Source organism: Labrus mixtus, chromosome 7, assembly GCF_963584025.1.
Source record: "Labrus mixtus chromosome 7, fLabMix1.1, whole genome shotgun sequence".
Lineage (NCBI taxonomy): Eukaryota > Metazoa > Chordata > Actinopteri > Labriformes > Labridae > Labrus > Labrus mixtus.
This window is the reverse complement of record NC_083618.1, coordinates 20,003,828-20,018,917: the sequence shown is the minus strand read 5'-3', so window position 1 is coordinate 20,018,917 and position 15,090 is coordinate 20,003,828. Positions and strand designations below refer to the sequence as shown.

The window sequence follows — 15,090 nt, the reverse complement described above, 5'->3', positions numbered from 1 at the left end:
TATACAGGCTATAATAATACGAATTCGAGTTGTTTTAATTATATAATTATAATAATAAGAGAATGAGAACCAGAACATACCTCCTTCACCAGAATAAGAGGTTCGGGTAGCAAAGCCTGTCCATCCCATTTTAAACGAAAACGGAAGTAACTCGAAGTGAGACCTCTTGTCTTTTTTAGGATCCTCTGTTTTTGTTTCTTCTCAGCGGCAGTGAATGTCGACCTCGTGCGGTTATTCAGTGACGTTACAACGGTGTGTTGAATTTAAAATAACGGACATTTCCTACCTGACAGGTAGACTACCGAATTTAATTCAACGCATGTCCATTCAAAGGACAAATTAAATAGATTTAAGCCTATTTGTTGGTCCAGGTTCAGTTTTTCTGCTGAAGGTGAAAATGAAAAAATGTCTCGGTTATTTAACTTTGACAAGGCTACCTTTAAAAATCAACCCAGGTGAGAAGCAAAGACTGTAAGGTAAGAATTTTAAAAAAAAAATCAACCTTCAAAATGTCAAGAGTTTGTTCATAAAATCATTTCAACAATGTCACGTGGCTCGTTGGTCTAGGGGTATGATTCTCGCTTAGGGTGCGAGAGGTCCCGGGTTCAAATCCCGGACGAGCCCAACTTTTTTTAAATTGTTAGGAAGGGTCTCAAGTACGAGGGTTTCGTGTAGGATGGCCGTAACATAGAGTGAAAACTAGTTCCTTTAAAACAAGTAATCACAGAATAATTAGATTGCTAAAACATTTGCCCCCAGCTCTTCACAGAAGCTGTCAGGGTTATACTGTGGATGAAATAATCACATCCAAGAGACAAAATGTGTAATTATTTTTTAGCCTAAATGTTGTAGATATCTTGGGAAGACTTAAAAACATTTCCCCAAAATTCAAGCAGAGCGATTCACGAATCTTTACGTTTGACTTATTCACACCACTCAATTACTTTAGTCAAAGTATTGATACTGCTTCTTAAATATTATTCCGTTAACTTACAAGTGACGTTGCTCAGTCAAATTAATACTAGAGTTAAAGTACTGGAGTACTCGCTTTTAAAACTACTTTCAAAAAATCTTCAAACATTGTATTTACATATTTCATGAGCGCAGCTAAGAATACATGGATGTACATTCTGCAAAGTTATGTTTATTTAGAAAACATTATAGGAACAACAACCAAAAATACCTGATGAGCAGGAAATGTCAGCCAGGCTTTACACAGTGAGAAAACATTCAGATTTTTTTAAACAGCAATTTCAGTGGATGCAAAGTCTCTTGAACTGTGCAGCATATTTTTATTCCTGGTGCTGCTAAAGCTCCCTTTGCTTTTCTCACTTCTCTGCAGCGGTGTTAGCACCCAACATATACTAAAACATATAAAAAGAAAACGGCCTCTGTGACAACTTCTCTGTTCCACTAAATGACCTGCCTGATCTGAGGGACATTTGCTCCACGTTCAACCATTGAGATGCGCGACGTTCAGGTACGATAAAAACCCTAAGACAAGCAACACACAGAACTACACGGACACAGTTATTGTCTTTCAGACCAGCTTTTAGAAGAGAAAAGAAAATTAATCAGCCAACACCCAAAGTAGCTGGGACATTTTTGTTTGACTTAATTTATTACAAATGACATGATTTCGCTTTAAATTGAAATACATTGTCTTAGATAATACTAACCAGCACTGAATAAATTTGTTAAAAAAGAGACACAAACAAGTTACAAATTAAAGCTTCCCATAAACTAATAATAATCATGAAAGTGTAATAATCTATCGAATAACAAGAGATACTGCTGTACCTAAATCAAATGTATTCATTCCTCTCAAAACCCACTAGATGGCACAATTCACCAAACTTTTTTTACTACAGTCTGCAGACTCGCAGTGCATGTTCATGGCATATGGATATTATTTACATATATTTATTATTTTGTGATTTTTTTTGGGGGGCCTTTTTGCTTTAATTGGATGGACAAGCTGAAGACAGGAAATGCTGGGAGTAGAGAGTGGGGGATGAAATGCAGCAAAGGGCCAAGCTCGGATCCAAGCCTACGACCACTGCACACAGGACCCCCGCCTCCGCACATGGGGCGCGTGTTATAATTGCTAGGCCATCAGTGCCACCAACATTGATGAGATGATCGAGTGTTGTCTATATTCTCCAAAAAGGGAAGCAATTGCTTGGTACAATATAATCAGTGTTAAAAAAAAAAAAAAATGTGTAAATGGACAGCAGCACATAATACCCCGGCAAAAACCATATAAAATAAATAAAAAGTTAGGTTGAAATTTTTTATTTGAAGTATTACATTTTTGTTTGTTCCTGTACCATATCCTGACAGCATCCTGGCTCTTTTTTGTATTTGAAAAAACCTCGCAGACAACTTGAGAAGCACAAAAGGTGCCCAACATGACCGCTTGTCGTGCTTGTGGAGTTCATGAAAACCTTTGACTTCCAATCCCAGGGAGTCATGGGAAAGAGTGAGATTTCCTGGCGCACAGTTCTTAAGTTGTTTCATTTCGTTTTCTTTAGAGGAAGCCTGGGGTTTTATTTCCACAGCTTGTTTTATAGGGAGGAAAACCCTTTTAGCAAACCTCCTATATCAATGCGGTTCAGAGAGAGGCTGTTGGCGCTTACCCCAGTACACATTTACAATAGAGAGAAGCATGCTGCCAATCCATGTCAGGGCCAAGAGATATAGACAGAAAAGGACAATTACATTTGGTTTCCTTTTCATCTGACATAAATGCTTTGGAGTGTGGGGGAATGTGCAGAGACCGTGCTGAGTCAGCTCAAACTCAGACTTTATGCTATGGTGCAATCAGGGAAACAAATTGTAAACATCTGTGTGTGATTAAGAAGTCATTGCTAACCCTCCCTGATCCCCCTAATTTCTTTGAAGGACTCAAATCTACGTACTTGATATGAATTACTGTCTTTTCCCAGCATTACAACCTGAAAGTCAATCTTGATGTCAACATGTTGCTGTTTGTTTCATACAATGAGTCAATCTCTTACACTTTGCCAAAACTATCCGCTTCAGGCGATCTTTGGATATTTAAAAAGGTAACGTACCAAGGAATGTACCACAAGGTGTGTCCATTTCATGATTTGACAAATCCCACTCAGTTTTCTTTCCCATCAAGCAAACTTTCTCTTGCACGTCTGACCTCTCACAGGGCAAATTTGAAGTCTGCAATGATAAAGCTTGCAGATAAACCTTTGTAGTTTTATACTAAAAGTATTTGATGAAAGACAGAATTAGAAAAACAATTAATAAAAAACTTTTCATTAATCTATACATTTTTAGGTTTTTAAACATGTGGGGGGAACATCTTCATTAGCATTCTGAGAACCCAAAATGTTGTGTTCAAACACCTTTCTTTTTTTTTGACCAAGTGGAACCTTAAAATGTTTTGCATGTTGCTTTGGAAATCACGGTACTTAACAATTGATTGGTTATCAATGCCATGTTTTCAGCTGTGTCAGCAACTGTTGTTTTTTATTTATGAAATGGCAAATGCAGCTAGCAGATTTGACTGGTCCACCACTGGACACTCTGCGGTGCTGCAGCATGGGCTTGTTGATTTACCGTCTCTTCAAAATGACACATAGTTACACTGCCTGATAACTGCAGAAACACATATTTTAAGATTGAGAGATGAATTGCAAGTGTTGGGCACTTGAGACCCTTTCTGCTGTTTGGGAAGTGAGGGGCAAGAAATGCTTCATCATCAAATCACAGCCGAGTGCTTATTAGCTAATTAACCTAACGTTAGTGTCAGGATCTCTGCAGCTGTCACTTTCAGTCAGCGGTCTATGGCAGTCATTTGAGTTAAAAGCTGTCTTTTCTTTTTGCTCAAGCTAACACAATATCTTATGGCAGGGTTAGGAGAAGTCTGTGCTTTTGTTCCGTCACTGAGGAGCGTCTGACAGAATTCATCTACTATCTACACTCTGAGTTTCCTTTCTCAGACGGAGTATAACCCCGAGGTTGTCCCCATCTCAGTCAGCGCAGCCAATTGAACAACAACTGTCTTTTGTTTAAAAAGAAAATCAGGTTAAAACATGTTGGTGGCATTCGAGTCTGGTTTTCTCCATAGTGTGCAGCAGTAGGAAGCCGTTCTTCCCTACCAAGGTGGAGTTCTTTAAATGTGTGATGTAGTGATCACCTGTCCAATGTCTCTGTGAGCCCCTTTCCTTTTTACCTTTCATTCCAATTAACCCGTCTTGCGATACACTAGCCAAAGCCGTGATTTGGAAATCCAAAAATAATATCCTGGCCAGCTTAGTTAAGTTTTTGTAGTTAGGATTGGAAATGTCATTTTGCAGGAGGGATCTGAATCACTGTTTCAGTTCAGAGCATTGTGTTTCTTGATGGAACCCCTCAGAATTGCAGATCGTCTTTCACCTCGGGTGTGATATTGACTAATCAATGGTGTAAAGACCTGGTTGTCTGTCCTCCCTGCCTCTTTCTTGACAGTCATTTTTTTTATCTGGGCACTTGTCGTCCTCTGTATTGCTTGGACTGCGGAGACATCCTGCCACAGGGTTTCACAACCATAACACAAGGCAGGGGAACATAAGCATGTGCGTACACTGAAGCCATAACACACGAACTCGTCCAGTGCAAACAGTTAGTCACCTTTCCTGCAGAGTTCTCAGGAACAGCAGAGAGATTTATTTTCCCAGAATGCAATGTGGCTGGGAAGAAATCAGATAGGACTTAAAAACACAGTTATCCAGAAAAGTGAGCAAGAAAGATCTCTTTCTGTAAGAGTTGAGGCAATCACTTTGACAGAGAAGTATTAGTTCTTAAGGCAAATGAAAGTGAGAGGTTTCATTTCTGCCTCTCTTTTATCTCTTGTTCTATATTTTATTTTTCTTATTGAGTTCTCTGTAGCCACACTAGCAGTGGGTTAGTTTGCAGCTGATGTATGGCCATGCTCCTTTGACAAGTCAGTCATTTTTGGATCATCGTGATCTGCTAAAGTCGTGAATGGTCAGTGTTGAGGAAAGACATCATAAAAGCATCCTCATTGCAAGACTCTTGAAGGATCTTTAAACTATTGTGTTGTCTCTTTAAACCCCTGGTTTTAAATGTGTTTTTATAATAGCACTATTAAAACTATGCCAAATTAGCGATTAGCATTTCCTGATGACAATGCAGATGATTGTGATTTAGAAAAAGTTAAGCAATATCTGAGGCTGAGATAATGATACAGTCATAAAATGTGATGCCAAGTGAAGATTATGTAAAGATTTCACTGAGTTATGACTCTGACATAGTGTACACTTTTGACTCTTGTGTTCTGTCTCTGTCCAGCTAAATGTGCATGTCTATGATGGCTCATACTCTACATCACAGGGGAGCACAGTAAATGTCCTGGTTATGCTAATCCCATCGGACCACAGCTTTAGTCTTGTTGTCCAATAATTTTCCCTTGCATAAAGTTGTTCCAATTAAATTAATTATTTTAAAATGTACAGTCATGGTACCAGAACAAGAAACAAAAATGTAAACACATATCAAATGTTTCATGGGCCTCTTTCTGTGTATTTGATATCACTGCATCTCTCTGTCTTTTATTCTGTTTCCTGCCCCCCACCCAGCCACAATTCACTGTAATCAATGCTTAATCCCATTTCATAGCCAGATGGACAGATATAGTTCTTGGCTTCAGCATTATGGGATAAACTTCTGATAACCCTTCTGATTACAAACATGCATCACAATGGCCTTTTGAGTATCTAGCACGCTCAACAAAAGAAACATAATAATCTAGAGCAGGGGTTCCCAAACTTTTCAGCCCATGACCCCCAAAAATAAGGTGCTAGAGACTGGGGACCCACTCTGTCCATGGAGGTGGTTAAAACATTTACCATTGTGCACAGCCGGGTACACGATCCAAACACTGGAATTAGAACGACACAAAAGAACAGCCTGAACACTGTAATATTATTATTTTCATAATGGTAGCAGAATTAATCTCTTGATATGTTTTATATGTTTTGACAATAATGGGTAAATTTTAAGTGATTTTTGGGAACCACTGATCTAGAGTCCTCAAAAATGTCATTTTTGCAGGCCAAAAGGTTAAATGAAAGCCAGCTATAGTGTTTACAGAATAGAAAAAAAAAGTATGTTTGCTTCCACTGATGAATGTCCGTGTAATGATTAACCCTGTGAGGATGGTTTAGGACTGAATGACTCCCAACAGTCACTCATTACCACACATGAAAGCGTCCTCTGTTTCACCAGAATTACTACAAGCAGCCATTCATATGGTGCCATCCTGTATTAGCTAACAGGAGATATCTGTCTAACGAAGAATAACTGGACCTGCTGATAATCGCCATGTAATGAGGCAAAGGCCTCAAATATTGTGTTTTAATTGGGGGCATTATCAACAGTAGCAGCCTGCGGGAGAGGAGTTTTGGGTTCAGCAATCAGGTTAATTGGATATTAAGTGTACTTGACAAGTAGTTCTCTTCTTCAACCTTTGCATGAAAACAGTAGTTTTCAAGATATTTGACAAATAATGACGACAAGCGGACAAACACAGGCTGGCTGAAATGTTAAGATCTTGTAGCGTGTGATTGCTCTAGAGCAGGGATGTCAGAGTTCTATTGGGTCGGGGGCCGGATTTGTTCAAATGAGACCTCAAGTGGGCCGGACTAATTTTGCTAACACCACTATAACTATATATAGGCTAATGTATGATTGTATAGAAAACTTAACTAACATTAACATTAAGCAGAGGGGTTAACTCTGTCATTGCAAACTGCATGTTGGCACATGGAAATATTTAAATGTACCACATTACAGAAGAAAATATAAATAATTGTGTTTTGTTTGGTATTATTTAAATATTGCTGTTCAAGGTTATATAAACTTTGACACAGGTTATTCTACCTGCCCTGGGATCAGTGCATTAGAGAGAGAGAGAGAGAGACTTTAGATTTGTGTGTGTCAGGCCACAGCACAGTTTGCACTCGTTAAGGTTCATTACAGATTAAACCTGCTCACATGAATACGTTGTCAAACAAACAGAGTGTCTTTGATGCATCTTCGGGTATTTTAGTAGCAGGCATTATAAAATGATAACATGTTTCCAAACCAAAAGACTTGAATTGATCCTTCAGCGTTGCACACTGCAGTCTGATCAGCTCTGTGTGGAGTTCAACTTCTTCAACTAAGTAAACTCAGTTAAACAACATTTCATATGAGTCTGGCAGTCCGTTCTTCTCCGTGTCCGCACTATCGTGATCCCGCTCTGTCACTGACTTTTTATGCACCATGAATCTGTGCCATCTCCATGCGCAATTCGAGGAAGCATTTTAGCGCTGCTCCTCGGTTAAACCAGCGGACCTCTGTATGATCGGGCAGCCTGTGCGTGATATCGTTTTTGGTTAAGAATGAAATGTTCAGTAATAGTTACATATTTACAGTCTGATGAAAGCTGGCGATAAAGGCGCAACAGCAGGCTACTGCATTTAGAAGTGATGTCGCGCTGAAACTTTTAGGTGATCAACACAACACGTTCACCTCTGGGTGACCTAAAAATGAACCATCTGTAATTAAAATCAGTTAATATTCATTTTAATTTACTGTTTTTACAATAACCAGAGGTAAAACTAGTCGGGAGATGCATCAGGCTCAACGTCTGGATGTGTGGAAACGGTCTGGGCCGTTACACATGACGGAGATGATTGTTTTTTATTTGCACGAGCTGCTCTTTGTGGCTCACTCCATAGGAAGCTTTGTTATTATCAGCCAAAACTTTTGTTTTACATCAGTCAAGACAGGAGAAACTGGTAAGAAGTGTGGACAGAACTGAAGACCGTCATGATGCGCGCGCAGTGCAGCGGTGTGCCTGTCGTTAAGTCCCATAGCTCTGATGAAATTCTGGCAACTTGTGAGCAAATAAAACTAAAGAAATATCGCTCCTTCGATCTCTCTTGAAAACCTGCATTCTGTGTCGCCTCTCTCAGGTGTTCAGCCTGTTTGCTGATGTGATCTATTACCAGCGTAATGCAGGAGCAGCTCGTGCACTCGGCCACTCGTCTTTTTTATGATACCCCCTGCTGAGAAGATAGTTCAAAGTGCCCCATTTAATTAATATTCGTATCATGATATCAACCTTTACGTTGCTCATTTTACATAGGTTTTAATACAATTTGGGGAAAATACGTATTACAAATATTTAATTTATAAAAAATCTCAAAATATTTTTCAATACATTTCCTCCTTCTTCCCAAACGTCTCGCGGCAGCATTGGATGATTGGTTTTCTATGTGTGCTACCCTTTTGGAAATTGTTGCGTTTTAGCAAGACTCAACAAGTTGAGTGTTGGTGAAAGCATATTAATGTTCAAATCAACTGGCTGTCGGCTAGCAGCTCTGTGATAAAAGACAGACTCAGAGATTCCTATCCGACAACGCCTTGAAAATGTCATGTGCAAGATTAAAAAAAAGATGTTGCCCTGTTCCAGTTTATCCTCTCTAGAAACTCCCCAAAGGATTGTTAAAGTAAAGCTGGATGAGACCTAAAGGTCACTTCATCTACACCAGATAAAACCTCTAATCCACAACCTACAGTATGTTGGCTTGATTGGTTCTAAGTCATACAAGAGCAGGAAACACAAGTATTGTTTTGCCAGCAGACATCGACTTCATCACCGCCTATTCTGTAATGTAAGAGTGTAGTCGACATCCAAGTCCACCCATACGGCAAAAATAGGGTTTTTCATTTAAAGCATTTACACTATAGCATTGCAATCTAGTGGATGTTAAATGTAAAATAAAAAAAAAGGGAAAAAGCACACATGCATTTACTCTTATGTTTAGTGTGTAACATGGGAGAGTGGTATTAGTAATCTTTTTAGATTAAGTAGATATCTTCATTTTTGTGAAATGATGTGGACTTCTTCATAGAGAAAGTCAATCTCATTGCATCTGCAGTGGTAAATGTTCCATGAGCTCAGATACTTCCTTTGGATTCTTGAAAGTCTCATTAGGTTGATATCTGTTCTGGTTCATCTTCAAGAGCTCATTTAAGGATATCTTGGTGTCCTCTTGCCCACTGAGTTTTTTTCTAGGCAGGGAGGGAAATGGAGCTACATTCGTTGACTTTGTGTGGACCAACTTATGCATGCAGCTGTGTAGGAGTGTCAAGATACCGGGTGGGGGAGGTTAGGGTGGGCCAAAGGGAGAGGACAGAGAGAGTATGTGGGAGTCAGAAGACTACAAAAGAGATCAGCTCTGCCTCATTTCAAAGCTCCGCTCTCAGGAAATGTGAAAGGGAAGGAATGCTGGCACAGAAATGAGGCATACTACCCAAACACTTCAGCTGGAACAAAATGTTGCAGCAGATGTAAAATTACCAGTACCCAAATAAACTGTCAAGAAAGAAATCGTTTAACCATTTCTTCATTCCATGAAGTAAGTTGGTTTGTAAGCCATGTCTTTATTTAAATCTATTTTAGGATTGAGCGTTTTCTTTTCTGTTTGTTTTTTAACCGTCGATAAAGCAAACTTTTATTTCAGTAGTTTTTTCTCAGAAGTTGCCGTTAGGAGGATGTTTCTAAATGTCCTGAATTGCAACAGCAACTGGAGCCCTAACATCATGATGATCTCCTTTTAACTCTGTCACCAGGAGGAAATTAAGACATTTCCAAACTTGCAACAGAAATTGGAGAAGTAATAAGATGATAAGATGTCTCCTCCAAAACATTTGTTTCTGATTGGTTAAACCCAAAAGCCTTGGTGTTCTTGTTGCATTATTGTGTAAATTGTAGAGTACATAATTCTTAAGATGGCTCTCTGTCCAGTACCTGCAGAGAAATAGACTTCAGCTGGAATCAATTGAAGCCTCTTTGAAATTGGATAGGGCTACAAGTTATGCAATATGTACCCCAGCATATACAACATAGGCAGTTGACGAAACAGTACACACTGCTGAGCTCTGTTTACTTTGAGATGGCTGAACTGTCATGCATTTTGAGTTATGTTAACCATTACAACAAAGACTCAAAATGCATATTTGGCAAACAGTCGTTCCTCTTGATGTTTTTCTCTTCTTTAAAAGGGGCTGGGTCTGGAGTCTATGCCTGCTACCCAAAACACAGAGAGACATTCCTGATGGAAGTTATACAAAAACACAGTGTTATCATCTCCACCAGAGAAGAAAACATCTGCTTCAAAATAGGCCTTTTACATTAACAGGACAAAGTATACTGACAAACTCATACAGTCTGTTGCCCAATGTCTCTTCTCTTTACCTTGTTTTGCAAAGACAACTGAGCCCAGTAATTGGCCAAAAGATAAATACTTGAATATTTTTCACAATATGGTTGAATCTGCAGTAAGATGATCATTCAACTAAACACAAATTAAAACCAGGCCTTGCAAAGCCTAGCTTCAATCTCCTCAGTGTCTCTTGCAAAATGACTACGTCGAAGGTTCTCACCAAAACAGAACTTTAAAGAGAACTTTTTTTGTCATGTTTGGTTCTAAATAGTTTGATGGATCCTTCGACTTGTGTTTTTTTCCCAAAGGCTCCACACTCAGTTTTTCTTTTACTATACTTTCACTTTTTCAATTGGAAAGATTATCACAAAACACATTTGATGTGTTGTTTTGCAGATGACAGATTCATTTCCTAAGGAAAGTCAGATTATTTTTTGATATCTCAAACACAGAAATTTAATTAGAACCCAGAAATGAAAAATCCCCCTCAAAAAATCTTTGAAGTCCATAACACATTTACACGACTGTCTTGACAGGGCAAATATCGAACGTGCTGCCACAAACTCATGATTACATTTTGAGTGACCTTTCTTTGACAGACAAGTGACAAGGGTTGTAAGCCTGTTTGCTCCATACTATCTTCAAAAGGTCATGCAACCTTAATATCATCACATTTTGATTACTGCAATGTGCAGTACGCTTACGCTGGTGCAGAATGTATCAACAAGGCTTCTGTTTTTTATTGGTTTGAGGGCATTTACTGCTACAATTTTGATCCAGTGCTTTTGCCACTATCACTGCAAATGTTATTTACAACGAATATGACATTAAGCCTCTCTACCACATCATATTTAAATTACAATATTAGTTGTTTTATTAGTGCTATCTGGGGCTAAAATAACAGAATTGCCTCATTACAGTATTAAAAATAATTTCTTAATTTCAATGAGGTTTTTCTAGTTAAATATTTGTTTATTACTGTGAAACTTTTAAGGAATTATTGATGACCAATATTGTTAAAAATTTAAATTTTATTTTAAACCTCTCAAGTACGGTACACCCTGTAGTTCTTCATATGAATAACTAGGGCTTCTCGTACCACCATTTAAGAGATACTGCCAAAAACACTCCTCCACCAACACAGCCCCCTCAACTGAATCTTTCCATGCATGCCAGAAGATACTATAAGCCAGCAAGTGTCCAAAATGCATGAATAAAAAGACAAGATGCAGTTCTTTCTTCATCAACTCTGACTCTCTTGACTCTCTTGGATGCTCCATTGACAATGCATGGGAACGTAACTGTGAGCACCTTCTAAATGTACAATGAAAAACAGCTTTCCTTCCATAGATGAAGCAGGAACAGAGTGGAAAGCCACCAACCAAAACACTCAGATACGTCTACAATTTCAATGAAAGTCATTATGGTTGATGCCATTACTTTGAAAGGATCCAGACAGTTTTGTGGTGATGTAATTGTAGATAATGTTCGATCGTTTTTTTTGTAAAGTTAAGAGCTTAGTTTCACATGCTTCATATTAGTAAGTCAAATCTTCCTTCCTGACTTTATTGCAAAAATGTTCCCTCCATTTAATCGACCTGTCTAGCTGGGCCGTATCCGAATTGCCAAGTACCTACTAAATCTGTCAGTAGGCAGTAGGCAGTACCTACTATCCATGCTGCATACTGTTAGTACCTACTATTCAGTAGGCGCACACAGTAGGCAGATATTTGTCCCTACTTCGTCTGATTCATTCAGTAAGGAAGTGACGTCATTTACGTTTCCCGAACCGGCCGCATCCACCCGTTTTTTGTTTTTTTTTGTTTAGCTTTATTCAAGAAGAGTAATGCGCATATACAGTCAGGTAAACAAAAAACAATATTACAATGTAAATCAAGTAAAAGGCAAATTAAATAACTAAATCACATACAGTACATAAAGGAAAGAACAAATGAAAGACAGTAATATAGAGAATATAAAATAAACCAATAAAGACACATTTAAATAGTGAAATCATTATTTAAATAGAGGGGGAAAGGTTTCAGAATAATGCAAACATTTGTTATATTTTCTGTTGTTAATTTAAAGTAGTGATTTCAGACGGGATTTTAACTCTAGATTAAAAATTTATTCAATTAATCCACGCTCGTTTGTTTTGATTTGGAGAAGTGACGTGACGTGACGATTTACGTTTAATTTCGCACAGCATTGTGGGTGGTAAAATACAATTCATTTCCTGAAAGCACGCATCCGATCCATACTGCATGAATCCCGGAAGTTAGTATCCATACTGAAATGTTCAGTATACTGAGGTGGACCCAAAAAATGCATACAGAATGACCATTAAAGTTCAGTATACTGAAACTCCCTACTGAACAGTACGTACTGCCTACTGAACTGTGACAATTCGGAAAGGGCCCCAGTCTTAATCTGCAGCCCATTCATTTGCTGTGGTCTTCAGTCCTGGTGCATGCTGGAGGCATTTTAGGCTATTATATTCCTGACAGTGAGGCTGTATGGTGGAGAATGGGAAAAACCAAATGGAAATATGTGCAGAAAGAAGCCTGATTCTTTCTGCCCTCATTAGCTGCAGAGGGATTAGCCCTCATACTGGCTGCCCCAGAGGGGGTCCTGGGGGGTGTAGAAAAAAGACGATTAGAACATGTTCACTTGTACCCAGTAGAAAACGACAAGACCATGAGATTATGTACAATTCAGAAAAGTGCAAAGGGAATACAACATTATCAGCCATGGTAAGAGTTAATGGTTAATATCCATGCTAATACAAAACCTTGATCCAAATTAATCAAAATTAGTTACCCTGTCTTCTAATGACTATTTGCATATTGCATCAAGTTGTGGATCATAATGAGTTTCATGAAATGAACTCAGCTGAACTAGATTACCCAAGAGAGGAGGGTCATTGGCTCTTTTTTTGCTCAGAGAAGGATCTCCGCTTTGAAAAGGCAAGAATTAGCATCTTCTTGCAGCCTCACTGCTCCTTTTATACAGAAGCCCCGAGCTGTTCGCCTTGCCTTGCTTTCTTTCTTAGTTTGATCCGTCTGAGGCTCTGAATCTCAACACGCTTCTTTTTTCCTCAATTATTCAACTGTACCCACGGCGAATCGAAAGGCTGTAGGTCATGACTCAGATTGAAGAGAGGGCGCCTGATATGGAGACAGAGATTGATTGATATAAAATATCTTCACTCAAAGTAAAACTGGCCAAATCAAAGGGGGAGGGCGAGCGATAAGAGCAGTGAGAGGGCGAAATGGAAAGCATCGAGCTGTCACAGCGTGCTGCTCAGAGAGGTTGAGGTGATGTGCTTGATGAGCGACTTGATGTCAGTGGTGTCGGGGCAAGTGACGCTTTGATGACCCAGTCAGAACTTTTCAGGGTCAATCAGGCTCTATATCTACAGAGCAGCTGCAGTCTTTTTTTCCCATTTCATCCTGACTCACAGTGAAATCTGAAACTGAGGCTCTGATGTACAACTGACAAGATGACAATCTAAAGAGAAAATTACATGAGTAGCATTTATAATGAAAGCATATTTTACATATTGATCTAGGGGCAAAATTAGCAAGGAGAATTTTCTAAGTTTAATGGTTATGAAGTCTAAGATTCAAACAGATAAGAAACACATACAATTTATACATCTGTTTAAATCTCATCCGCACTGCTCTGAAGGTCTTGCCTCATTTTAATCTAGACCTGTTTAACTCTGCTGATAAACTGTTTTCTCCATTCCAGGTATCGGCGGGCATGGCTCAAAAAACACGACTCTCTTCTAGCTCAAGGTTAATGGTTTTATTCAAGGCTTTTCCTGTCCAGATGTCTGAGTGTCCTTGGGAAAGAAGAAGCTAAACCTCCACTGCGACTGATGCTAAGGCTAGCACCATGAATGTGATCTTGCTGCCATTGGTGAGTTATGTGTGAGTACTGAGGATTAACCTGTTACGCTTAACTATAAAACATAATTATTTTGCACAATGCCAGACCATTTTAACAAACATCTTTTGAGCTGTGGTGAGTCTAATCAGGCCAAATAGTGACTGTAAGGAAGTCCACTCTTTGCCTTTTAAAAGTAGGTTTGTAGTATGTTTTTGTCATGATGTAATGTAGACATATAGATGGTTGTAAATGGTCTAAATATGTACATCTACTGGGATGATCAATTTAAGAGGTTTACAAGCAAATGCTACAAATTCTTTACATGACATTTGTAAGGCATGTATTGGCTAGATAAAGGCATCATCTTAAGAAAAGGCTTGAGACAGAAGGTTACATTGTTTCTGTCATACTTCTTTAGATAAGGCATTCACCAAAATTCAAAGCTGGACTGAAACAATTGTTCTGGTGTGGCCACCTCAAGCAAGTGACTGGCTTTTAGCTGAGACATGTGAGTGAAAGGGGGCTTCAACGTCTATTGTTCTACATCTTAAAAGCCTGCTTTGTCATTGATGGATTGAATAGCAAAGGAATGATGTAAAATACCACACACCACCGAGGCCTTTTTTCTGTTTCACCATTCGAGAAAATAAATTCCAACAAATATAAAAAGGCACTTTGAATTTTGTACAAATGTATCTGAAATGGAGAGGAAGTCGGGGGTTGAAAAGCCCACTTGAACATTGATGTCAAACAATCAGATGCCCATCGTCATGCATCTCTAAATACAGAATAGAAAAGATAAAAAAAAAAACAGGATTACAGGATGATTTTAAGATGCCAAGAGGAATTGAAGAAAAATCCTAATCAGCGTGGCAAGATTACACAAAGGCATGAAGTATCCCTCGAGGCCCTCAGTAGACTCCCAGCAGTGGGTATGTGCGCT

At 38.8% G+C, this 15,090-nt stretch overlaps 1 protein-coding gene and 1 non-coding gene across 3 annotated transcripts in view; both read left to right on the top strand.

Annotated features, from left to right (window-relative positions):
• Positions 1 to 15,090, top strand: part of ece1 (endothelin converting enzyme 1) — a 516,542-nt gene that overhangs the window by 448,332 nt on the left and 53,120 nt on the right. The gene's annotated exons all lie outside the window — the stretch shown is intronic.
• trnap-agg (transfer RNA proline (anticodon AGG)) lies at positions 553 to 624 on the top strand. The gene has a single exon. It is a non-coding gene; the product is annotated as a tRNA-Pro (tRNA).